The sequence below is a fragment of the Carcharhinus amblyrhynchos genome, chromosome 9 (assembly GCF_965287045.1).
Source record: "Carcharhinus amblyrhynchos chromosome 9, sCarAmb.v2.hapA, whole genome shotgun sequence".
In the NCBI taxonomy this organism is placed as follows: domain Eukaryota; kingdom Metazoa; phylum Chordata; class Chondrichthyes; order Carcharhiniformes; family Carcharhinidae; genus Carcharhinus; species Carcharhinus amblyrhynchos.
Genome location: NC_137332.1, coordinates 44,136,569 through 44,163,131, shown reverse-complemented (window position 1 = coordinate 44,163,131; position 26,563 = coordinate 44,136,569).

Genomic DNA, 26,563 nt, shown 5'->3' with positions numbered 1-26,563 from the left:
CTGCCGCCTATTTGACAACCATTCCTCTATCCATGCTAACACCCTACCCCCAACTCCATGCCCCCTTACCTTCTGCAATAACCTCTTGTGAGGTACCTTGTCAAACGCCTTCTGAAAAGAAGGTACATTGGTACAAGGGCCAAAAACTGATCATTTCAATCAGCTTCATAAAATGATGCTGCAGACAATCATTTTTGATTGCAAGTCCAAAATCATGCACTGCACAATGATACTCACCGTAAATGCCAACTTAATAGTTTCGTGAGTTTTAGATGGTCTTGACACTACAGACAAGGCAATCACATACTCTCTGATGTCAATTGTTCCATCTTCATTCTCATCACATTGTGATCTATCCATTCTGCATGCTTTTACATACCCACAGGATGCCCATACTATGGCGATTGGCATGGTTCATGCCATAACTCGTCAAGAACAGATCATCTGCCATTCTTTTTTCTGCCAACTCACCAAAACCAACAGTGTTACAGAACTGCACTTGTGGCTATCACCTTCTTCCTCCAATTCTCTTACCTCTTTGCAATTCAGCCATTTTGAGATTACTTCCATAATCAGTGGTTACATGACTCAATTTTTTGTGCTTGGGCCTGGAATACATGAGTAGGGATGTACTTCAGAGGCTGTATAAGGCTCTGGTCAGACCCCATTTGGAGTGTTGTGAGCAGTTTTGGGCCCCATATCTAAGGAAGGATGTGCTGGCCTTGGAAAAGGTCCAGAGGAGGTTCACATGAATGATCCCTGGAATGAAGAACTTGTCGTATGAGGAGTGGTTGAGGACTCTAGGTCTGTACTCGTTGGAGTTTAGAAGAATGAGGGGGGATCTTATTGAAACTTATAGGATACTGAAAGGCCTGGATAGAGTGGACGTGGAGGGGAGTTTTCCACTAGTAGGAAAAACTAAAACCAGAGGACACAAACTCAGACTAAAGGGGTGATCCTTTAGAACAGAGATGAGGAGGAATTTCTTCAGCCAGAAAGTGGTGAGCTTTGATGCAGAAGGCAATGGAGGCCTGGTCATTGAGTGTAAGATAGATAGGTTTTTGATTAATAAGGGGATCAGAGGTTATGGGGAAAAGGCAGGAGAATGAGGATGAGAAAAATATCAGCCATGATTGAATGATGGAACAGACGCGATAGGCCAAGTGGCCTAATTCTGCTCCTATGTCTTATAATCTTATGGTCTTGCATCATATTTGCCTCGAGAGGATTCAACAATATATTGCATCATCATTGAGTCTGATTCTGTCTTCACCCTAACACACATGACCTGGACTCACTGGGTCATGATGAGGGTGAGAGGTCATACAGAAAGTTCAGGATTGATCAGGGTTGAAACCTGGTACTTTACTGATATGTTTTGCTCAGAAACAAGTCAAGCAATATTGTTATCAATAAAGGTGGCACATATTCTGTGGAAATTTCCTCATCCCTTGTTATTTTCTTTATATAATGACCAATGCCTAATATTCATCTAACACGAAATATATTTGTGTATTAGAACTCAGTTCTAAGTTGCAATAGTTTATAGCCAAACACCACTTCCTGTAAAGAAAATACAATGCATTGTATTTTCCAGTAAATGTCCAATATATTGTTTATGTACAGTTTCCAGATGTATATCGTTCTTTAATGTAATGAGTCCACTGATATTATCTTGCTGCCATGATTCTGACTAAAAAAAAAGATTTAATCATGTTATTCCGTTATTACCAAAGGAAGAAAAATTTTGAATGTTTTGTAGGTTGTAGCAGAGCCTGAAGAATTAAATATTTTCCAACTCATGCTCTGAATGTTTGCATCAAGCATCTCTTGGTCATGTATTGCACAGTTAGAGGTAGAATAAGAAATCTCTGTATTGTCTCAGGAGAATATCCTGTAGATGCCAATGTGTCATTTTCCATTTCCCGAATGCAGGAGTCATCCCTTCTTTTCTTTCACAATCCTTCTTGCTGTGTTTATACTTCACATCACCCGAGCATGACCACATACATCGTTTGAGCTTTGTTCTGAGGAGATTATTTAATTACCTAATACCACTGAAGGACATTGTTACAGTGTGTGTGTCTCTCTCTCATATGCATTCACAGAGGTGATGTCTGACAGCAAACTTTATACTTGCTGCAGGCTGCTATAGATTTCAGTTATCTGAGAGTTAAGCATGAATGTAGAATAAATGGTGTTTCAGACTGACACTGTTTTACAACCATTTTTTGTTTCCCTGATATTGAATTTACCGGAAAGGGATTGGAGAATGTTGGAAATGGTGTCAGCAATGGATGGATAATTTCCCTGCAGTCACAAGACTTCCTATGCAATGAGCTGCTTCCAGTTTAAAGCCACTGCACGTCTCTCCTCAGTCTGATGCAACATTACAGCCTGTGCTGCAATGCTTTATGAATTACAAGGATATACTAGTTAGATGTCTACTATCAATTAGATCAGTTATTGCTTTTTTAAAATATATTTGGGATTTTTATTTTTCAAACGTATAGACACATCTGTTAAAGGGCCGGAAGCTTCGTCTCGATTTTGGTAAGAGCCATGGACAGGGTTGGTAATTTTGTAGTCATCTCAATATACTTCTGACAATGTTTTCCCATCCTTCCTCTCATGTGGAGACATTTTCTCCAATAATGTATTGCATTAAAAGATCTTGAGATGGATTTCATCTTTACGATTCACAGATGATCTTCATGTAGCTCAGTTAAAGCAGCACCACACAGAAGGATTCCGTGTTCAACTGTGGAAGGGTTTCAAATTCCCTTCTTCTAAGAGCTCATTTGGCCATCCTTTCAAGGTACACCTGATGAATTTGGAAAGTATCTTTGTGCATTTGATTGTGAATTTCTTCCCTAATGAGCAGTAAAACATCAACATATTTGATTCACACATTACCGGATCTGCGTACATATTGGGCAGCTCTGACAAGCAAGCCCGGTTGGAGTTTTCTTTTGAAATCCGGTACTTAATGATACCTTCAAATCATGCAGGGCACATTGTCCATCTTTGTATTCGCTCAGCCAGAACTAGTGGTCACTCCTTGTGTTGACCTAGCAAAGCAGTTAATGGATTATTACTTGTAATGAGTGTGAACTTGCTTTTTGTTTGCATGCATGTAAAGACTTTTCAATACAAATACAAAGGCCAAAGCTTCACGTTCTATCTGAGAATATTTACACTCAGTCTTTGAAAATGCTCTTAGAGTCATAGAATCCTACAGTGCAGAAGGAGGCCATTTGGCCCATCAAGTCTGTACCAACCACTATCCCACCTAAGCCCTATACCCATAACCCCATGCATTTACCCTGGCTTGTACCTCTGACACTGAGGGGCAATTTAGCATGGCCAATGCATCTGACCAGCACGTCTTTGAATTGTGGGAGGAAACCAGAGCACCCAGAGGAAACCCACACCAACACACAGAGAATGTGCAAACTCTTCGCAGATAGTGATCCAAGCCGGGAATCAAACCTTGGTCCTGGGCGCTGTGAGGCAGCAATGTGAACCACCGTGCCACCGTTGATGCAAGCTCTATTAGCTTTTCACCTCCATTAGGAAATATGTGAAAGAGCTGATCCTACTACAATAGGACTTGCATCAGCATCCATTGTTATCGACAATTCTGAATTAAAATGTGTCTAAAATCCTCTCTCAGTAATCGGTTTAATCATAGAAATGCATCATCTGCTTCTTGTTGCCATTACTACTTCCAAGCCTTTTCTCGGAGTGAAGTCATTGGCGCAATTTTGAATGCTAGATCCAGTACATATTTTCGATAATATTTAATCATACTCAGATATGACCTTAGCTAAGAGACATCTATAGGTCTAGGCATATTTTCAATTTTCTGTGCCTTCCTTCTCTTCTGTATTGTGTTAAATTCCTTCTTAGAACACGTACTGATCTTCTGCTGCTATACCCTTGAGCAAACCTCACAGTGCTAAATTTGCTTTAGAATAACTACTGATTTTCTGCTGCTATATCCTTGAACAGACCTCGCAGTAAGAATGATTTATCTTTTTATGGTAATGTTCATTCATGCTAATGATGATTATTGTGGACACAAAGTAATACACAGATCATTCTCTAAGAAATATTGATGCTTATCTATATTCTCTAATAACAACTATTATCTACTTAATATATTGTGACATATACAGGAGTTGGGAACTTCAAGATGATTAAACCAGTTGCCATTATTTAGTCCCAGCGCAAACAAATGGAAATATTGATGACTGTCACTTGGCTGAACAAAATAGAAGATACCTGATGAGAAGAACAATAATCACTCTTCCATGTTAAAAGGTCGCAGGTCAAGATTTAACCCTAAGTTATAAGATAATAAACAGAAGTATCACATTCATAATGTGTAGGTTAGATAAATTAGCCATGGCAAATGTGTGGGGTTATGGGATGGAGTTGGTGAAAGTGCATGAGTAACATGCTCTGCCAGATAGTCAATGCAGACTCGAAAGGCTGATTAGCCTCTTTCTGCACTATATGAGAATTCTGTTCTATGTTCCATGATCCTATGATTCTATAAGATAAAGCATGGTAGACCATACCATATTCATCTCCGATGCCTCTTCATCATCATTCAGCTGCATGAGGCTGCACTTGCCGGGTTCCACTCAATTCATAATTGCTAGCACATAAAAAAAAGTAAGATCCCTATTAATTTACATGGAACAATTTGCTTTTCAAATAGAATAAAAGTAAATGTGTTACATCATGAACTATCCACAGGGAGCTGGAACACAAAGTCCATAAAGTTTGTTGCTGGGCTAGAGGACTTTGAACCAGCAAAAGAATTGGCCAATAAATCATTCTAGCTATGGAATATTTGTTATTAAGTTCAGCCAGCAAGCAAACTAGGAAAGGCTTTAGACCGTTAAACATATGATGTGTGTTCATCAGTCATTTCAAAAATTGCATTCTCATTAACACCAATATTTCCAGGTTAGAAGGAATTGTCAGGATGCTTCCTGTAATTTACTTTGAATATCAAGTTGCACCAATCCTGAAACAACAGTGGTGGAATGAAACAGGAAGTTCTGGAATTACATAGGAACTGATCAGCAATCTGCAAACGAAAAGGTAAATAAATGTTTCTGATCTTTACCAGATGTTGGATGATAGAACTACCATTTTAAACATTAATATGATACCTCTTATTAAAATCGCTCTTTGTATTTGGACAGTATTTACACTGGTGATTAATCAAGTAATTGACTTGCCAACTCTAATAGGATGAGTTTTCTTCCTCCAACCACCCGACTAAGCCCCACAGCCTTTTTTTCCCATTTGCCATTACTTTTATAATTAATAAATAGAAGTGTTCAAAGGCAGTGAACAAAACGAAACATTTTTTTTAATGCCTCCATGATTTTTCTCCTGTGTTCCCGGCAGTGTCCAGTAGGTTTGCCTTCATTCCGACAGATGTCACAACAAATTTGGAGTTGGAAATCAAGGTGATCTTTTTGGAATATTGGGCGAGATCCTTCGGTCTCCCAGCCACATGCCTCCCACCAGCAGGTGGTGGATTGTTGTTTGCTAGTGGCAGGATTCACTGTCAATGGGAATTCCAACTGATGTCACCCCATGCCAGTGGGAAATCCGTGGGCAGGAGTGTGCTGCCAGTGGAACCGAAAAGTCCTGCGGGTGAGAACAGCCGGAGAATTCTGGTCACTGTCTCTAAGACTGGACAGGAGGTTTGACCAACAAAAAAACTCAACTGACCTTGAGAGCTTGCATTAATTCATTAAATGGCCAAACCTGTGCAATTTGTATTCTCCTTCAAATTTTCCAACATTATTCCTCTCTTCAAAAAACTCCCCTTGACCCCTACATCCTTGCAAAGTAGATTAGCATCATCTCTAATATCCATCTCCTGTACAAAGTCCTTGAATGTGTAGTCTCCTCACAAATCTGTTCCCATCTTTCACAAAGTGTCATGTTTGAATCCCTCAACATAGGTTTCCTTCATACCACAGTGCCGAATTTGCTCTTGTCAAAGTTTTAAATTACATCCTACGTGACTGTGACAAAGGTAAACTATCCCACTAGTTCGTCCTTATTGATCTGGCTGCAGCCTTAGGCATGTTTGACCACATCTTCACCTCCAGTGTCCCTTCACCATCACTGAGCTGCATGGGGCTGCATTTGCCTGGTTCTGTTCTTATTTATAAATTCATGGCTAGAGAATCACCTGCAAGAGATTCCCTTTCCACTCTTGCACAGTTACCCTGGTATCCTGTAAGGATCTATCCTTGGCCCTCTCCTAAATTCAATTTCCGCTACCCAAAGTCACTCTTTTGGGGATTGAATTCCTACATGCACCCAACCCCATTTCCCTTTTGGAGTCAAAGTTCTGCCCACATCTCTGCACAGAGGATAGAAATTTTCTATTGTCACCTCGGCAGTTGGAACTCCATTGTCAAATTCTTGGCCTTCACCCTGTGGTAGAATACTGGGATATAACATCAGCCTATTTGATGACATTACAAAAATCTTTACTTCGTTAGCCTCCAGAATAGCTTAGAATCATAGAATTTCTACATTGCAGAAGGAGGCCATTCAGCCTATCGAGTGTGCATCCCAACCATAATCCCACCCAGGCCCTACTCCCGTAACCTCACATATTTACCCTGCTAAGCCCCCTGACACCAGGGTCAATTCAGCACGGCCAGTCAACCTAACCCGCACAACTTTGGACTGTGGGAGGAAACCGGAGCACCCGGAGGAAACCCACACAGACACGGGGAGAATGTGCAAACTTCACACAAACAGTAACAGAGGGCCGGGATTGAACCTGGATCCCTGGTGCTGTGAGGCAACATTGCTAACCACAGTGCCACCGTGCTATGGAGCTTGGCAGGAACTTTCCTGCCCCTTCCTCTAGGTACGTAAAATGTATCCGCATTGGAATGAGCCCACACCAGTGCTGTGGAAGTGAACTAATGACACATGGAACTCAAGTAGCCTGGAAGGGTTAAGATCAGAAGTCCAGAGTTCCCGTTTTGATGTACCTAGACTGCTGGAACTGCAATCCCTTAAGACAAGAGAATACTGCACCTTTAATTTCATTAGCAGTTAAAGGGGAATCTGTAAACCAAGAATCATTCAACAGAGAGTGAGATTTAAAATATGTTTAACAATATCATGGATTATGTCTAGCACTATAAATCTGTAGAGCACTCAAAATCAATTTTGAAACTGTCACGCTCTGCAGATGTTGTCATGCAAAATCAGCTCCAACGGCCTGAACTTGCCCTGACCACAACATTTCAAAATACAAATGTTTCAGAGAAGACTTCAGGAACAGTCTGCTCCAAAGACTTATCATTCCATTGACAATGCCTAAAGCATCAAATTAAGGAGAAACACAGAAGACAGCAGATAAATCCTGAACATGGACAACATTTCTGTCATTAAGGCAAAAGGCAATCCAAGACATCTCTGTTAAATTGGGTTTTTGATGCAATAACCTGTTCTGTGCCAAATATAAAATGCTCACCAAAATAGGATCTTAAATGATGCACCAGTTGAATTAAAGTTTCCATCAATGCCGACTGAAATCTAGTAAATAGAGCAGCAGCACGTTTTAGATGATGTCTGAAGTTATTATCATGTAGTTTGAGGGAACACATTGTTAAAAATTACAAAAGTGAAGTCTAAGAAAACCTGTGAAGAGGATAGTTTGAAAAAATAAAGCAAAGGTTGGGGGGGTGATGATGCAGGAGAGGGTGGCGCGGCAGCGGGGTAGGGGGGGGTGGGGGGGTGGAATTATTTGAACAATTTGCCATTGTTCCCAGTTTGGATTAATCAAGATGTGGAGATGCTGGCGCTGGATTGGGGTAGGCACAGTAAGAAAGCTCTCGCCTGATGAAGAAACTGCTCCAAAATCTTGTGCTACCAAATAAACCTGCTGGACTTGAACCTGGTGTTGTGAGACTTCTGACTGGATTAATTAAGTAGCGTTCACATGACTAGGTATTCCTAACTTTACACTGTGTGACGTACTTTAGGAGCACAATGAACATGTAATTAATTTCAAAACTATTTGCATGTTGTTAGCTCATTTTATTTATGTCACAATTAGGTTTATATTAACACTGCAAATAAGTTATTGTTAAATTATTATTATTATTACACTGAGGGAGAATTTAGCATGGTCAATGCACCTAACCAGCACGTTTTTGGGACTGTGGAAGGAAACTGGAGAACCTCGAGGAAATCCATGCAGACATGTGGAGAACATGCAGACTCCACACAGACAGTGACCCAAGCCAGGAATCGAAGCCAGATCCTGGGCATCATGAGGCAGAACTGCTAACCACTATGCCACTGTACTGCATTTGTTCAATTAGAGAAAGATTTGCTGATTTCACTGATTGATATATGCTCGTAGACATTCAAATCCAGTTATTAACCTTAAATTTGCTGGTGTCATATTGCGCTTAATCAAATAGCTGAAATTTTAAATCAAATGTTGAATCAGAAAGAGTTCTTTCTGTTTTGATGTTGCCAAATGCTAAGAAGGTCACTGGTTCAAAGATCATAAAATTATAAACAGCAATGCAATTAATCATTGAAAATAAGCATTTAGTATTCAGTGCATTACTGTACCTTCACATTCATGTGATTCATTAATGAAATGGACATAAAGCAAAATGTTTTATTAACGTCTTCTTTAACCTTTATCTGAGAGAGGATGCAAATGCCTGACATCCTATTCTCATTGCATCAGGAGTCTTTGAATCGACAATCTTCCAAAGGCAGCACGATATTACAGGTGTCAAAACGTGTTATGTCGACTGTCCAGAACACTCATGTTTCAATGGATTGCAACCTTTTTTAAAAAAACTCCATGTGGACATAAGGTGAGAATAGAATTTGTTCAGCCCACTATGATAAATCGTCTAGCAACATTCAGTGCTTAACTTCACGCTGTAGGCCCAAGGCATGCAGCCACTAATTTTTACAATTTTGCATTTTTGTCTCTGTTTTGTTCTAGATTTGACGCCTAGATTGAATATTTAAAGTTATATTGCATTGAATCATATGCTGTGTATATTTATCTAAACTTAGCTGTGATTGTGTTTTGATTAATTAATCAGTAATAATTATTAGTAAAGTGCTTCCCCAAGATTCAATTTTCCATGTTGGCCATCTGGTGTTTGGTCTACATTTCCATTTTTCCCTTTCTTGCTAGACTACTGAAATAAAAGTGTTTTTTTATTCAGGAATTATGGCCGTGATTCTCCCCAAAGTGCTGAATTGGCAGGAAAACTGTTCTAGATCCTAACTGTTTTATCAGTTCAGCTTCTCACTCAAATCTCCGCACTCTGTGCACTGCAGAGGTCCCAATCATGAATGTCATTAAAAACCTAGAGAGGGTGGGGCCTATTCACACCAAAGCCTGAACTTCTGGAACTCTGCGCACGCGCAGTGGTTCTGATCTGTCAGACTCCCCATTTGATGGCCAGCCCAGGACCCCCGCAATGCTGCCCCTTCAGCCTCCCCCTCTCCACAGCCCAATCGCAGTCCCCACAACAATCCCTGGGCCAGCCCTGACCTGCTGAACCATCCTGGCACACAGCCCACTCCCCCCAGCAGCAGTGATCCCCTCGCCCCAGCAGACACCTCGGCAGACCACCCACCCAGTTCGTCCCAATCACTGGTCTCCCTCTATCCCAGACTGATCACTATGCAGAGAGGGACCCTACCCATCCAATGATCACCCCTAGGCCCCTTCCACAATAGGTCCCGGCCCCGTGGCACTGCCTGATGTCTGATGGACAGTGCCAAGGGGCCCCCTGGGCATAGACACTTTGTCCCTTGGGCAATGCCAGTGGGCACAGGCTGGCATTGCCAGGTTGCCCTTGCCCAAGGGGCACCATCCCCCCATGACCTGACCCCCTTGGGGGGCCCCCAATTGCCCCCCTTCATTCAGGTGGGGTCTCCTGCTAGTTCCCTGAACATGGGGAACTTGTCTAAACCCTGCCAGAATTAGGTACTCCTGGCAAGGTGGGAAATTCAATTGGGGCTTGAAAATTCCCGATAATCACATTTAAAACATATTTGAAATACATTTTGAAAAGATTCTAATTACTTACCTGCCTTCCCGTCAATTTCCAGCGAGGTCTGACCGGTGACTGTTCACCAGCTCTGGGAGATGCACATGTATTCCCAGCGCATGTGCAAATCCCGGTACAAGGCTGGCAATGTGCAATTCCCACCGCAACCTGCCAGAAAAGTTGTGGGTCGCAATGGGAGAGTCGTGACCTATGTTTCTTACTGCATTCATTGACCCTTGGACTAAAAGCCAAATAATGTGGCATGGTGGCATAGTGGTTAGCAGTGCTGCCTCACAGCGCCAGGGACTTGGGCTCAATTTCCAGCTTGGCTCACTGTCAGTGTGGAGTTTGCACATTCTCCTAGTCTCTGCATGGGTTTCCTCCAGTGTGCTCTGGTTTCTTCCCACAGTCCGAAGATGTGCGGGTTAGGTGGATTGGCCATGCTAAATTGCCCGCTAGTGTCGGGGGACCAGCTAGGGTAAATGCATGGGGTTATGGGGATAGGGTCTGTGTGGGATTGTAGTCAGCGTAGATTTGATAGGCTGAATGATCTCCTTCTGCAGTGTAGCATTCTCTGAATAGCCTTACACAGGGTGATGTGGAATCTGGAGATGAAGTTTGATGGATATACAACCTGATTGATGGTAGATGCATAAACAAATTGAGGAAAATTTAGTCAAAGTATTAACTATTGGATAACATGAATATAAAGGTAGAAACACTAGGAATGTAAATAATTAATATGTTAAGGGATCTCTGAAAAATGTGGCACTGATGAATGGAACCAGATTTATGTTTGATTTTTTAAACTGAACTTATACCTGAATGTACTCTCTAATGTTCATTGTTGAAAAGAAACACATAGCAAACCTTTCTGTCTTCCTCTCAACAAAACAAATGCCAAAAGTGCCAAATTTCAAACCATTTCAATAATTTATACTGCAGGAGAAAAGGGTGCTGATTGGTTGACAAGTCAACTTTGATTGGCTAAGGCATTGAGGCACGTAGGATGCGAAGAAAGATTCCCCAAGCTCCCTGGAAATAGAGAAAGATGCAAAGCTTGCACTTATTCCTTTTGTTTACAGAAAATGGGTCCCTACATATGAATTTACATCACTTCTAACAAGTGTAAATGAGCCATTTTGTCAGCTTAACTGACTATCTTGAATCGATTGTTGGTGTAACTATTGGCAAATTCAGGATGTTCAGCAAGTGTTGCCCAATCGAGAAATCGCATCCAAGAGCAGCCGTTTCATTTTGGATTTTGCAAAGTGCCAATCATGAACACCTTGACAGCCACAGGCCTTGTTACTTTTATCCTGCTTTAATCTTAAAATTGTAGCTTCGACAGTTAACAGATTTCAGTCATGACCCTCTCTGTGAACTGAAGACGTTTCAAGCGTTAGTCTTCACTGAAGTTGAGGCAAAAGAATTGCTGCTTAAAGACCCTCAGAGGATAGGCCTACTCGTCTGCCTCCTCTCTCTTCCAGCATCTGACTCTGCTCTACATGACCTCTTTAAATTCTCTCAATTATGCTCAATTTCCAGAAAAAGCTCTGTTATGTCATCCATGCCTGGAAGCGATCCGTTTCAGAACAAACCTTTAAATAACCAAAAAAAGTACTTCGTTACCAGCAGGTTGCTTCTAGCAGAATGCTCAGGCTTTAGCCAAGTGTAATAAAACTCCAAAAATGCGTACAATTCCACCAGCAGCCAGAATAAAACCTGCAAGTAATTGATGGCCCATTTTAATAGCACAGAATGGATCTCCTTCATTTCACTTGATGCATGTCCAGCTCTACAAGGTTACGATGGCATAGATTGAAATGTAGAGTTTGGGAATGGCAGTGCTGTCATCAAATCAGCATTGCTCACTGATTAATGTCGTTATCTGTCTGCTCTACATGGTGCTGGCAGTCATTAAATGTGTGCTAAAAACCGCTTTGATCAAGGTGTCATTTGACTTCCTTTTGGACTTCCAATAACCTCCCTGTGACCCTCTGAGAAAGTTTCTGAATCAGAATTAGAGACTTTAGACAATTAAGACTTACTTACCTGGAGAGTTATCCAGGAAATTAAACAGAAAAATTTTAATCATATCCCAAGGCAACTAAATAACTGACACTTCCAAGTTCCTTCTCCCCAAACCCCCTGACTCCTCCAACCCATGACTTGACAAGCCCCATCCTGACAAATGTCCTGAACTTCCCCAATTGCCCCTACCAACCAGATCCTACTAATCCCTGATCTGACAAGCCAGTTGCCACCATATTCACCCTGCCCAGCTGCCATTGTACCCAGCTGGCACTCTATGCACTTATCTCACCCACCTACCCACTTGCACACATGTACACCTTCACTCACACATTCATTCATTCATTGTGAAACTTAGGTACATTCAAACACTTATCAGAATATGGCAGCTAGTCCCATAAAAAGGGAGCATGGCTTCTGTGCTGATTCATTTTACTGCTCTCTGTAATCGCTCCTGCACTGAGATAGTTCTGCAGGATCCTCCAATGGAAATTGAAGCCTTTTAAACATGTGCAATTTAGTGGGTAGTTTCCAATCTATCATAAATTTGGAGGTGACTTGATATGGCTTCAACAAGAAAAGTTTTATTAACTAATATACATATACAAGGGAAAGGTCTGACAGGACATATGCACAGGTCTGCTCTCTTCCCCTCCCTGGCTCCAGTTGAAGGTCCTCACCATTCCAGGATGCATACCCTCGCTCCTGGTTGGCCTGGTTTCCTGTGCCACCACTCCATATGGGCTGGCCCGATCATGTGGCCCTCAAAAGATCACCCCTTAAAGGAGCCGCATTACCACAATATTTGATTAGGCTTAGGCGCAGGGGTTCTGACTTTGATGGGAAGTTTTGGGCCATTGATTTGTGAATTATTGAGTGCAGTACTGAGCGAATACTGCACTGGTGCCGTCTTTTGGATAAGATCTTAAACCGATGCCCGGACAGTTGTGAAAGATCACATGCTACCATTTCAAAGAAGAGAAGGGAAGTTAGCCCAGTATCCTGGCCAATAATGATCCCTCAATCAAAAGCAGGTTACGTGGTCATTGTCATGTTCTGTCTGTGCAGTTTATTGTTCCCATATTGTTTTTTACGTTACATCTTTGATTGTGGCTCCAAAGTACATAATTGGCTGAAAAGCTCTTTAAGACATCCCTTGGCTATGAAAAGTTCCACGTATTAGGGGAGGTCATAGCCTCATGCTAGACTATTAATGTGGAAATTCACCTCATGTTCTGTGGACCTGGGTTTGAATCCTGCCATGTGAGATGGTGGAATTTGAATTCAATAGAAAATATCCAAAACTCAAAATCTACTGATGACCATGAAACCAGTGTTGATTGTTGGAGAAAAACATTTGGTTCACTTATGTTCTTTAAGGCGAGAAATCTGCTGTTCTTACCTGGTCTGGCCTAGATGTGACACCAAAGCCACAGCAAAGTGATTGATTCTCAACTGCCGTCAGGTGACTAGGGATGGGCAATAAATGCTGGTCAGCCAGCGACGTCCAAGTCCCATCAATGAATATTAAAAAAAAGTGAGCCTTTCATTTTTTAACTGACCTTATAAAAGCACCCAGAATTTTTTTTAAAAAAGGACCTATAAATCAAACCATTACCAGAAGCTTATTGTAGATTGGGAAGTAATAATTTACTAAGACATATTATTAAGTTGTGAGTAACACTTCATTCTTCCCTCTGCTTCCTACCTACAGGTTCACTGTGGGTGATGTATTTGATCTATCGGGAATCGTCAAATGCGTAATGCTAATGACACCTTGCAGTAAATTTTTCAGTCTGAGCCTTATCGGAAGACATCAGTTTCGTAATGCTGAAATATCTCATGAATTCTGAATGTGATACACAATTAAATTAGGCCATTTCTTCCACTGAGTCACTGTTTATTGAAGAGAACTGAATCATGCCACTCAGTTTTGTACAAACATTTTACCATCAATATTCAATTCTGGCAAAAAATAAGACCTGAAGCATCAACCCTCCCTTTTGCTTTCCACAGATAGTACCTGACCAGCTGTGTGTTTCCAGTAATATCTGTTTTCAATTTACCAGCAATATTGTTTAAGTAATAAACTCTTTTCACTCAATTCTGTCCTAAACGATATTAATTAGAATTGTTATGTTGTATTGTCTCAAAGGTCTAAATTTGTTTCATGCTCCCAAGTGATTATTGATTTGGATAATTTAATAATATTAATTTAATACAATAAATAGCAGCCTCTATCTATGTCTAATAGTATCTGTATCTTGGGAGGCAGTGGTGCAGTGATATTCTCACTGGACTAATAACCCAGATACCCAGGGTAATGCTTTGGGGTCCCGGGTTTGAATGCCACCACAGAAGATGGTGAAAGTGTAATGATCACGATGAAACTACTGTCTACTGTTGTCAAAACGCATCTGGTTCACTCAAGTCCTTTAGAGAAGGAAACCTGCTGCCCTTACCTGGTCTGGCCTACATGTGACTCCAGACCCACAGCAATGTAGTTGACTCTCAAATGCCCTCTGAAACGAACAACAAATGCTGGCCCAGCCAGCAATGCCTATGTCCCTTAAATGAATAAAATATTAACTGAGGAGAAGTGGTAAAGCTGAAAACTGGAAATGAGAAAACAATAGATTCTAGGGAAATAGCAAGTTAGGTTTTACATGTTGTAGCTTTTTCATGAAAACTTGATTTTCCCCCAAATAAAAAAGCTGCAAGGTAATTAAGCTGATCATATATTTTACAAAGCAAAATTAAAGTTTATTTATTAGTCATAAGTAAGGCTTACATTAACAGTACAATGAAGTTACTGTGAAATTCCCCTAGTCACAATACTCTGGCACCTGTTCAAGTCAATGCATCTAATCAGCATTTCAGAATGTGGGAGGAAACCAGAGCACCTGAAGGAAACCCATGCAGACACGGAGAGAATGTGCAAACTCCACACAGACAGTGACACAATCCTGGAATTGAACCTGGATCCCTGGTGCTGTGAGGTGGCAGTGCTAACCACTATGCTACTGTATTGCCCCAAAATTAGACAAGAACCAGAGAATGGCTGCTCAGTGCAGAAGATCAGTTGAAGCTACATCATGGCTGCCTCCCAAAGGCATCTTGACCATTATAATTTACAAAGATGTGTTCAGCTGTACTGGAGCATGGCAGATGGAATTAAATTAGGAAAAATGTGAGGTTATGCACTTTGCTAGGAAAAACAGAAATAGAGTATTTCTTGAATGGGGAGAGATTGGGAAATGTTGATATTCAAAGGGACCTGGGTGTCCTTGTTCATGCGTCACAGAAAGGTACAACAAGAAATTAGGAAGGTAAATGGTGTGTTAGCCTATGTTGCAAGGGAGTTTGAGTATAAGAGAACATAGAAAATAGAACCCTGCAGTGCAGAAACAGGCCCTTTGGCCCATTGAGTCTGCACCGACCACAATCCCACCCAGGCCCTATCCCCATATCCCTACACATTTTACCTGCTAATCCCTCTAATTTACACATCCCAGGATACTAAGGGGCAATTTTAGCATGGCCAATCCACCTAACCTGCACATCTTCGGACTGTGGGAGGAAACCCATGCAGACACAGGGAGAATGTGCAAACTCCACACAGACAGTGACCCGAGCTGGGAATCAACCCCAGGTCCCTGGAGCTATGAAGCAGCAGTGCTAACCACTGTGCTACCATGCCACCCAAGGAAGGAAGTCTTACTGCAGTAATGACCCTTTGTGAGATAGCTCCTGGATTATTGTGTGGTGTTTTTTCATTCATTCATGGAGAAAGCTCAGTGGCACATTAGTTAGCACTGCTGCTTCACAGCACCAGGGGTCAGGTTCGATTCCCGGCTTGGGTCACTGTCTGGGTGGAGTTTGCACATTCTCCCCATGTCTGCGTGAGTTTCCTCAAAGCGTTCTGGTTTCCTCACACGAGTCCAAAGATGTGCAGGTTAGATGGATCGGCCATGCTAAATTGTCCCTTAGTGTCAGGGGAACTGGTTAGAGTAAATGGGTTATGAGGATAGGGCCTGGATGGAATTGTGTCAGTGCAGACTCGATGGGTCGAATGACCTCCTTCTGCATTGTCAGAGTCTATGAGATGTGGATGTCATTAGTTGGGCCAGCACTTACTGACTTTCTCTGAGGGCATTTAAGAGTCAACCAGATTGCTGTGGATCTGGCGTCACATGTAGGTAACAGATTTCCTTCCCTAAAGGACATTAGTGAACCAGATGAGTTTTTATGGCAATTGACAATAGTTTCATGGTCATCGTTAGACTGCCAGTTCCACTAGTCAGTGACTAGTGGAGTGCCCCAGGGATCGGTGCTGGGGCCTCAGCTATTTACCATTTATATAGATGATTTGGAGGAGGGGGCTGAGTGTAGGGTGTCGAAATTTGCTGATGACACAAAGATAAGTGGAAAAGCAAATTGTGCGGAGGGTGTGGAAAGTCTGCAGAGGGATCTAGATAGGCTGAGCGAGTGGGCGAGGATCTGTCAGGTGGAGTACAATGTTAGCAAGTGTGAGGTTATCCACTTTGGCAGGAATAATAGTAGGATGGACTACTATTTAAAGGGAGAAAAGCTGCAGCATGCTACGGTGCAGAGGGACCTGGGGGTCCTTGTGCATGAGTCACAAAAACCCAGCCTGCAGGTGCAGCAGGTGATCAGGAAGGCAAATGGGATGCTGGCCTTTATAGTGAGGGGGTTTGAATATAAAAGCAGGGAGGTCTTGCTGCAACTGTACAGGGCACTGGTAAGGCCGCAACTGGAGTACTGTGCGCAGTTTTGGTCGCCGTACTTGTGCAAGGATTTTTTGGCCTTGGAGGGAGTGCAGAGGAGGTTCACTAGGCTGATACTGGAGATGAGGCGGTTGAACTATGAAGAGAGGCTGAATAGACTGGGTTTGTATTCGTTGGAATTTAGAAGGTTGAGGGGGGATCTTATAGAGATGTATAAGATAATGAATGGGATGGATAGGGTAGAGGTAGAGAGATTCTTCCCGCTCAGAAAGGACAGCAGGACTCGAGGGCACAGCCTCAAGATAAGGGGAGGACAGTTTAGAACGGAGTTGAGGAGGAACTTCTTCACTCAAAGGGTGGTGAATCTCTGGAATTCTCTGCCCGTTGAAGTGGTGGAGGCTACCTCGCTAAATATATTTAAGACACGGGTGGATAGATTTTTGGTAGGCAAGGGAATTAAGAGTTATGGGGAGAAAGCAGGAAAGTGGAACTGAGCCACTTCAGATCAGCCATGATCTTATTGAATGGCGGGGCAGGCTCGAAGGGCTAGATGGCCTACTCCTGCTTCTATTTCTTATGCTCTTATGTTCTTAGATTTTTTAAAATTGAATTCAATATTCACCATTTGCCATGGTAGGATTCGAGTCTAAGTCTCCAGAGCATTGCCCTGGGTCTCTGGATTACTAGTCCAATGACAATATCACTATGCCTTGCTCTTCTTTCATAAGGAAGGATATACTGGCCACAGGCAAAATGTAACTCTGGGGTGGCAGAATTGTCCCACATAGAAAGATTGAGGAGATTAGACTTGTATTCTCTGGAGTTTAAGAGAATGAGAAGTGACTTCATTAAAGTGTACAAAATTCTGGCAGGGCTCGACCGTATGGCTGCAGGAAGAATGTTTCCCGTGTCTGGAGAGGACTAGAACCAGAGAGCACAGTCTCAGAATAAGTAGCTGGTTATCTAGGACCATGATGAGGAGGAATTTCTTCAGCCAGAGGGTGATCAGTTTTTTGAAATTCACTGCCTCAAAGGACTGTGAAGACTCCATCATTAAGTATGATCAAAGCAGAGGTCAATACATTTTGAAATACCAGTGAAATTCAGGGATATAGGGAGATTGAGAGAAGATGGCATTGAGGTAGAAGATTAGCCATGATCCAGTTAAATAGCAGGCTTGAGGGGGTGGAATTAGCTCCTACTGATCCCACTTTCCTAAATATTTGTACATTTTTCTTCCTTGGGTAAAAATAATGGATGGTTGACTAAATAGTTTATATAGTTATTATTTTTTCCATTGATGGACATGTGCCATCCATGTCAAAGATGGTGGTAGCATGGTAAAAGCTTACTCTTCTATAAGTCTTTAGTGTACAGTGCAATCTCTAGTGCACAATGCAATCTCTAGTGACATGATGCATTTTTTACTTACCTGGATTGCCTCTAATTGCAAGAATACCACAGGTTGCCACACAAATATACCACACAAATCAAAGTAACAGTTACCAAATCTTACCCTTGATGATGTCACCTTCGGTTCTTATTCTGCCTTGGTCTCACCATCTTTTTCAATTTGAAAGGAAATCTCACCTCTCCTTTTTAAAGAAACTTCTAGAGCAAGCAATTTAATTTTTTCATAAAGCCATCTCTTTCCCAGAACCATGCAGCTTCTTCTGACATCTCTCTGTCTTGAATGGGATACAAGAAAAAACGTTTGTCAACCTTATTTATCTTTATTTTATTAATATACTTTTATAGTCAATGCTCCTTTAAGTTTTTTGTTTTGTTCTCTCCAACCTGCATGTCTTTTCTCTCACTACATCTTCACCATATTAAATTAAGACTCCATGTAGCCTTCTATTCAAAATAGAACATTTTCTCTCTACCCACTAAAATCCAAGCCACACTTGGGGTGGGCCTGGATGGGATGCTGTTTTGGACAGTCAGTGCAAATAAAGAGGGCGGATAGCCTCTTCCTGCACTGCAGCGATACTGTGTTTCTATTTACTTTATCCTGCTTTGTTTAAACTATTAATGCCCAAACGTGGAATCATTTTGTCACAATTTTATGATTTATCTCAATTTTTCATTTTCATGAAACTTTGGTGAGGTACGTACTCAGAGGATGATATTCAATACCATCGCCTTTAGCAGGTCTGAAAGCAGAGAGTATTTTATCATGTGGGATGATCGTGTGTGGGGACCTGTCACCTTCCCAGCTCTGCTTTGCCAAATCTTGCGTGGAAAAGCTTATAGATAGCCTTTCCATCCTGCCGCCATTTGAAGCTGATATGCCCACTTAATGGTTTCACCCTACACTTGCTGATATTCACCCAGCAATGGGTGGGCAGGGCATTCAACATGCAGGAAGCCTGAAAAGCAAACACTGTCAGGTTTGCTTGTGGGTACCCAGGGAGGTGTCACATCGTCAAGCACTTGGTGCTTGATTGAGAAACCCAGTATTGGGAAGGAAAGGCCCCGTAAGAACTACCTCCCTGCCTTTGCTGCTGACCCACTTGGCTGCCGGCAGACCCCCACCCTGCGAAACCCTCCCCCCCAATCCAATCTTTCACCGTATAGTGCTGCCGAACAATGCGCAGCTGCAGGCTTCTCTATGATTGATCAATAGATATGGGGGGTGGAATCTCTTCCCCAGTGTCCTTTAGCACTTAATTCAGCAGGTCTTTCTGAGAGTAGGTGACATGGGATTCTTGCCAGCTCTCCAGTTTACCCTTATCATCTACATTATATTATCATAGAATCCCTACAGTGAAGAAGGAGTCCATTCGGCTCGTCGAATGCACTGAACACAATCCCACACACTTACCCTGCTAATCAGCCTAACACTTAAGTCAATTTAACATGGTCAATCAACCTAACCTGCACATCTTTGGACTGTGGGAGGAACACAGAGCACCCAGAAGAAACACATGCAGACATGGGGAGAACATGCAAACTCTGCACAGACACTGACCCAAGGCTGGAATTGAACCCAGGTCCCTGGCGCTGTGAGGCAGCAGTGCTAACCACCATGCCATCATGCCACCTACATATTTTACCCAGAACAATTTGATGCTAATCTTTAGGCTTTGAACTTGCTCTGTTGTCAAGTGAAAGTATACAATGAACAGAAAAACCAAGTTGCTGATGGTGTCATGTCCTCAGACCTTCACCCAAGTTTTTTTTTCTATAAAAGAAATCCAGGTTAGATATCTCTGTTTTTTCCATTTGGGTTAAGCTTTTATAAGAGATCCTTCATAATTGCAATAGAACCACTTAGTCCCATCACAGCAAACAACAGATCATAAATTATCCCAAATCGCTTTATGACTCATCACAAATTAAATGATGCTTTTTTTTAAAAGAATGTCTTGGTTGCCATTTATAACTTCAGTTATACAATCATATTCTTTTATCTTGGGTAATCCACCTGCTGTAATGTTTGACATTTTTTTACTCTTAATAATGTGATTGCCTTGGTGTACTGTTCTAGCAAAAGCAATAAAAATACATATTTCCAATTCCTCTCAAAATACTGCTTTTCAGTGTCATCAGCCCTTCCAAACAAGGGAACAAGTGTTTGTGTTGATTGCACATTGTTACATGAGACAAATTACAGATAGAAGTAAAATGTTTGTACCTCGCTAGCTTAGCTATGTTGATACATCAATATACTTATCTGTGACAGATAGATTAATGACAGTGTATTAACACCTACGGTGCAATCCAAATTGGCAGAAGCAATTAAAATACTTGTCATACTTTAGCAGAGAAAGGCTCTTGTACAAGAAAACAATAATCAAGGATTTCAGATGGCTTTGTAAGTCACAAAAATTACATCCTCCTATCTGATACTTACTTTAATAACACGACTTTCATTTGTATTCAGGGCACTCTGAATTTTCTACTGATATATTGGTGCACATTTGCCTTGTGATCTTGTGATATTAGCATCTCACAACGTAAATAAGTACATTATTAACCACATTATGATAGAAAATTCTTGCAATTATTTTTTTACAATAAGATAGTGAGCTATTTGCTTTTCTGTTAACATAAAAACATGCCAAATGGTTTATCTTATCATTGTCTTATTTTGGGAATCTACCTCTCCACTTTAGCTCCCCTGAATTACACAGCAGTGTGAGACTGAGAGGACAAATAGTTTTATCTTAGTTCCCAGCCAGGGTAGCTCCTGATTCTTTGTAAAAGGAGGGTGCAACTGATATGATTGCTGATTATGTCTTCCTCCCTATGAGGAAGTGTACAGGTTTCTCTCACATGAAAAAGAGATTTGGAAGTCACCCTGTGCTAATCACATTTGACCACATTCAACCTTTCTATTCTGTTCTATAGTTTAAGATATTGAAGCCCCTTTCTGTGCCACCCAATGCAATGTTTTGTAAGTATTTCTACAAATTTAGAATAAGTTTAAATTTATTTCAGATTAATCCTAACTAAAGGACGTGGAATGCGAACTAAATCACAGACCATCGGTTCACATCAAAACGTAAATTTGTAGCCACTTGAGACCTATGTCTAACGGTCTCCTCTGTATGTTAACTATAAGTACCTTACATTAAATGTGTTTCAAATTTCTTAATCCAAATCCTATTAAGCATCTTCCACAGCACAAAACTACCTTTGGTTTTTACAGACTTGTTAATTTGATTTAGAGAGGCCACCATACAGCGGTTTTAACATGAGCTGATATTTTGAAATTGACCATATATTTTAGGACAGAAACAGGGGCTGAATTTTCCCAACCCTGAGCTTACGGGCTTGGGGAGGTGAGGGGGGGAATTTGGAAAGTAGGTGGGGAGCTGCATTGGTACAACTCCTCAATAGATTCCCACTGCCACAGACATTTACTTGGGACAGGAAGAATGCAGATGCTTGCTTATATCACAGAAGCAGAGGGCAAATTTATATTATCTAAGCACCAAATGGGGGCAAATTTCTGACTACATTGGCATTTTGCTGATGATGGAGCTGCCACAGCCAGCATAACAGCGATGGCCTTCCTGTGGAAGTCCAAAGGACTTTTGGAGTCAAAGGCTTCATCTCCCAAAGAAGTGGCTGTGAGTATCAAAGGCTGGCTTGACAGGCTCAACGATCCAAATGGAGGGCTTAACCTGCAATTGTAGAGGCCTGCTACCTTCCACTCTCTACATTAATTATTTACCATTTTCATCACCAAGGGTGCAGATGGAGGTCTCCACCCTGTCTCAGAGATAGCCATCTCTCCCACCAAGGCTCTAGAGCTACCAGACCCACAATTGAGCCATCAGCATTGGACCTACCCGCAGTCCTTAATAGGACGGCAAGGTTGCAGGCATCAATTAGGAAGATGCTTCTGAAACATCACTGTACCAGTCACGCTGCTGGCAAATTTCTCTTTGTTACATCCTGGGAGCCCCGAAACCCACGGGGAAAATCCTGCATGTGGAGTTTTACTCCAAGGGCTGAAATTAATAGGGCACTGTGGCCCTCATCCTATTCCCAGCTAAAAAAAATCGAATGGGTACTAATGAAATGGGACTTCTGCCCCTCAGCAACAGGAAGTCCCACCTCAGAAAGCTGCTGGCCAGTCAGAAAGGAGTCTGCTGCTGGTCGTGCAGTGAGGTTCAGAGGTGGACATGTTGTGCTTGGACTGAAAAGCAATAGCCAGCACAACTCCATCAGGAGCATCATGCACAACAGTGTCTCTGCAGCATGCCAACTCCACACTGAGAACAATGACTACCACAAAATGGAGAAGCAACATCCTACCACCTTAGCAATACCATGAATAAGGTTTTTTTGAGAAAAGAAAACAAAAGGGACTTGTAAAAGACTGATTGCAAGAAGAAATAGCTTGGGGCTATTTGGATATGGGGGGAGGTGGATCAAGATATTGAATTGATGATCAGCCATGATCATAATGAATGGCAAAACAGGCTTGAAGGGCCAAATGGCCTACTCCTGCTTATATTTTCTATGGATGTATGTTTAGGTGTTCAGTTGAATAATGAAAGTCAATTGTTGATCTTTGTTAGATTTGATATAATGGCCTTACATTCCCTGCTGCCACTACTAGTGAGGATAGAGAATTAAGCACCCAGCCAAATCTCTGTCCACTGCAGCAGGACCAGAGATTCCTACCAGCGTGAACACAGCCGGAAAATTCCAGCCAGTAAAGAAAAGCTAATGATTGGAACAGGGTGGCTCATAAGGATATAAGAAATAGGAGCAGGAGTAGGCCATCTAGCCCTTCGTGCCTGCCCCGCCATTCAATAAGATCATGGCTGATCTGAAGTGGATCAGTTCCACTTACCTGCCTGCTCCCCATAACCCTTAATTCCCTTGTCTATCAGAAATCTATCTACCTGTGACTTAAACATATTCAATGAGGTAACCTCCACCACTTCAATGGGCAGAGAATTCCAGAGATTCACTACCCTCTGAGAGAAGAAGTTTCCTCCTCAACTCTGTTCTAAACTGCCCGCCCCTCCCCCCACCTTATTTTGAGGCTGTGCCCTCTAGTACTGGTTTCCTTTCTGAGTGGAAAGAATCTCTCTACTGCTCCCCTATCTAGCCCCTTCACTATCTTATATGTCTCTATAAGACCCCCCGCAGCTTTCTAAACTTCAACGAGTACAGGCCCAATCTACTCAATCTCTCCTCATAAACTAATCCCCTCACCTCTGGTATCAACCTGATGAACCTTCTATGTCCTCCTTCCAAGGCCAATATATCCTTTCTCAAATAAGGGGACCAAAATTGCACGCAGTACTCCAGTTGCGGCCTCACCAGTGCCCTGTACAGTTGCAACAAGACCTCCCTGCTTTTATATTCTATCCCCCTCGCAATAAAAACCAACATTCCATTCGCCTTCTTGATCACCTGCTGCACCTGCAGACTGGGTTTTTGTGATTTGTGCACAGTGGTTAGCACTGCTGCTTCACAGTGCCAGGGACCCGAACTTTGTGCAGATTTTACACATTCTCCCTGTGACTGTGTGGGTTTTCTCCAGTTGCTCTGGTTTCCTCCCACCGTCCAAAAGATGTGTTGGACCCGTGCATTGGCCATGCTAAATTCTCCCTCAGTGTAGCCGAACAGGCGATGGAGTATGGCAACTAGGGGATTTTCATAATAACTTCACTGAAGTGTTAATGTAAGCCTACTTCTGACAATAATAAATAAAAATAAAATAGTTATATTGATATATAAAGGCATTTTCTTTTTAAAACGAGGGAAGTCACATTGACATATTATTCTGATAGGATTTAGGAATTATATATTCATGTGCATTTATTAGTAATCATGTTTACTGCACGATAGTCAGAGTTTTTGAGCTCTTTATTAGTCTGTAAGACATGGTGTGACCTGAGGAGTACATTCCATTAAGCACCAGCATTTCAGTTTTAAAGAAATATCAGTGATGGAGTGTGCAATCCAGCCCAATATCCTATTGTGGTAAACCTTGAATTTGATATTAGGTGCCTGAAACTGACAAACCATTCTTGGACTTTATATAATGCCTTATCATTTCTTCAAGACATGCTCCAATGTGCTCACATCCTCTGAAAGTGTGGCAACCAGAACTGTACACAATACTCCAGCTGCGGTCGCACCAGTATCTTGCAAAGTTCAGTATAACAAAGAAGAAAGAAAATTACAGCACAGGAACAGGCCCATTGGCACTCCAAACCTGCACTGACCATGCTCCCCGACTTAACTGAAACCCCCTACCCTCCCGGGGACCATACCCCTCCATTCCCATCCTATTCATGTATTTGCCAAGATGCCCCTTAAAAGTCACTACCGTATCCACTTCCACTACCTCCCCGGCAACAAGTTCCAGGCACCAACCAGCCCCTGTGTACAAAACCTGCCTTGTACATCTCCTTTAAACCTTGCCCCTAGCACCTTAATCCTGTACCCCCTAGTAATTGACTCTTCCACCCAGGGAAAAAGCTTCTGACTATCCTTTCTGTCCATGCCTCTCATAATCTTGTAGACTTCCTATCAGGCTGCCCCTCAACCTCTGTTGTTCCAGTGAGAATAAACCAAGTTTCTCCAACCTCTCTTCATAGCTAATGCCCTCCATACCAGGCAACATCCTGGTAAATCTTTTCTGTACCCTCTCCAAAGCCTCCACATCTGTCTGGTAGTGTGGCAACCAGAATTGAACACTATATTCCAAGTGTGGCTTAACTAAGGTTCTTTCAAGTTGCAACAAGACTTGCCAATTTTTAAACTCGATACCCCGGCCAATGAAGGCAAGCTTGCCATATGTGTTTTTGACTACCTTCTTCACCTGCATTGCCACTTTCAGTGACCTATGTACCTGTACACCCAGATCCCTTTGCCTATCAATACTGTTAAATGTCCTGCCATTTACTGTATATTTCCTACCCTTATTAAACCTTCCAAAATGCATTACCTCATATTTGTCGGGATTAAATTCCATCTGCCATATCTCTGTCCAAGTCTCCAACCAATCAATATCCTGTTGTATCCTTTGATGTCCTCATCGCTTTCCACAAATCCACCAACTTTTGTGTCATCCGCAAACTTACTAATCAAACCAGTTACATTTTCCTCCAAATCATTCATATATATTACAAAGAGCAAAGGTCCCAGCACTGATCCCTGAGGAGTGCTATTTGTCACAGCCCTCCATTCAGAAACACCCTTCCACTGCTACCCTCTGTCTTCTTTGACCGAGCCAGTTTTGTATCCACCTTACCAGCTTACCTCTGATCCCATGCGACTTCACCTTCTGCACCAGTCTGCCATGAGGGACCTTGTCAAAGACCTTACTGAGGTCCATGTAAACAACATCCACTGTCCTACCCTCATCAATCATCTTCGTCGCTTCCTCAAAAAACTCCATCAAATTAGTGAGACATGACCTCCCCTTCACAGAACCATATTGCCTCTCACTAATATGTCCACTTATTTCCAAGTGGGAATAAATCCTGTCTCGAAGAATCCCCTCCAATAATTTCCCTACCACTGATGTAAGGCTCACAGGCCTGTAATTACATGGATGATTCTTGCTACCCTTCTTAAGCAAAGGAACAACACTGGCTATTCCCCAACCCTCTGGGACCTCCCCTGTAGCCAGTGAGGATACAAAGATTTCTCTCAAGGCCCCAGCAATTTCCCCCCTTGCCTCTCTCAGTATTCTGGGGTATATCCCATCAGGCCCTGGGTCCTGTCAACCTTAATATTTCTCAAGAACACCAATATCTCCTCCTTTTTGATCTCAACATGACTCAAACTATCTATACATCCTTTCCCAGACTCATCTTCCACCAAGTACTTCTCTTTGCTGAATACTGATGCAAAGTACTCATTTCGTCTGGCTCCACGCATAGACTCCTTCCTTTGTCCTTGAGTGGACCAACTATCTTCCTGGCTACCCTCTTGCTCTTTATATATGTATAAAAAGCCTTGGGATTTTCCTTAATCCTGCTGACCAATGTTTTCTCGTGACCCCTTTTAGCCCTCCTTTCTTCTTGCTTAAGTTTCTTTCTACTTACCTTGTACTCAATGCCCCCATTAATAAAGCCCAGAATACTATATGTGTTATTAGCTGCTCTCTCCAACTTCCCTGTCATCCCTCAATAATCTACACACATATATACCCAGCTTGCACCCTCTTAAGAATTTTTTCCCTTATTTTATTTG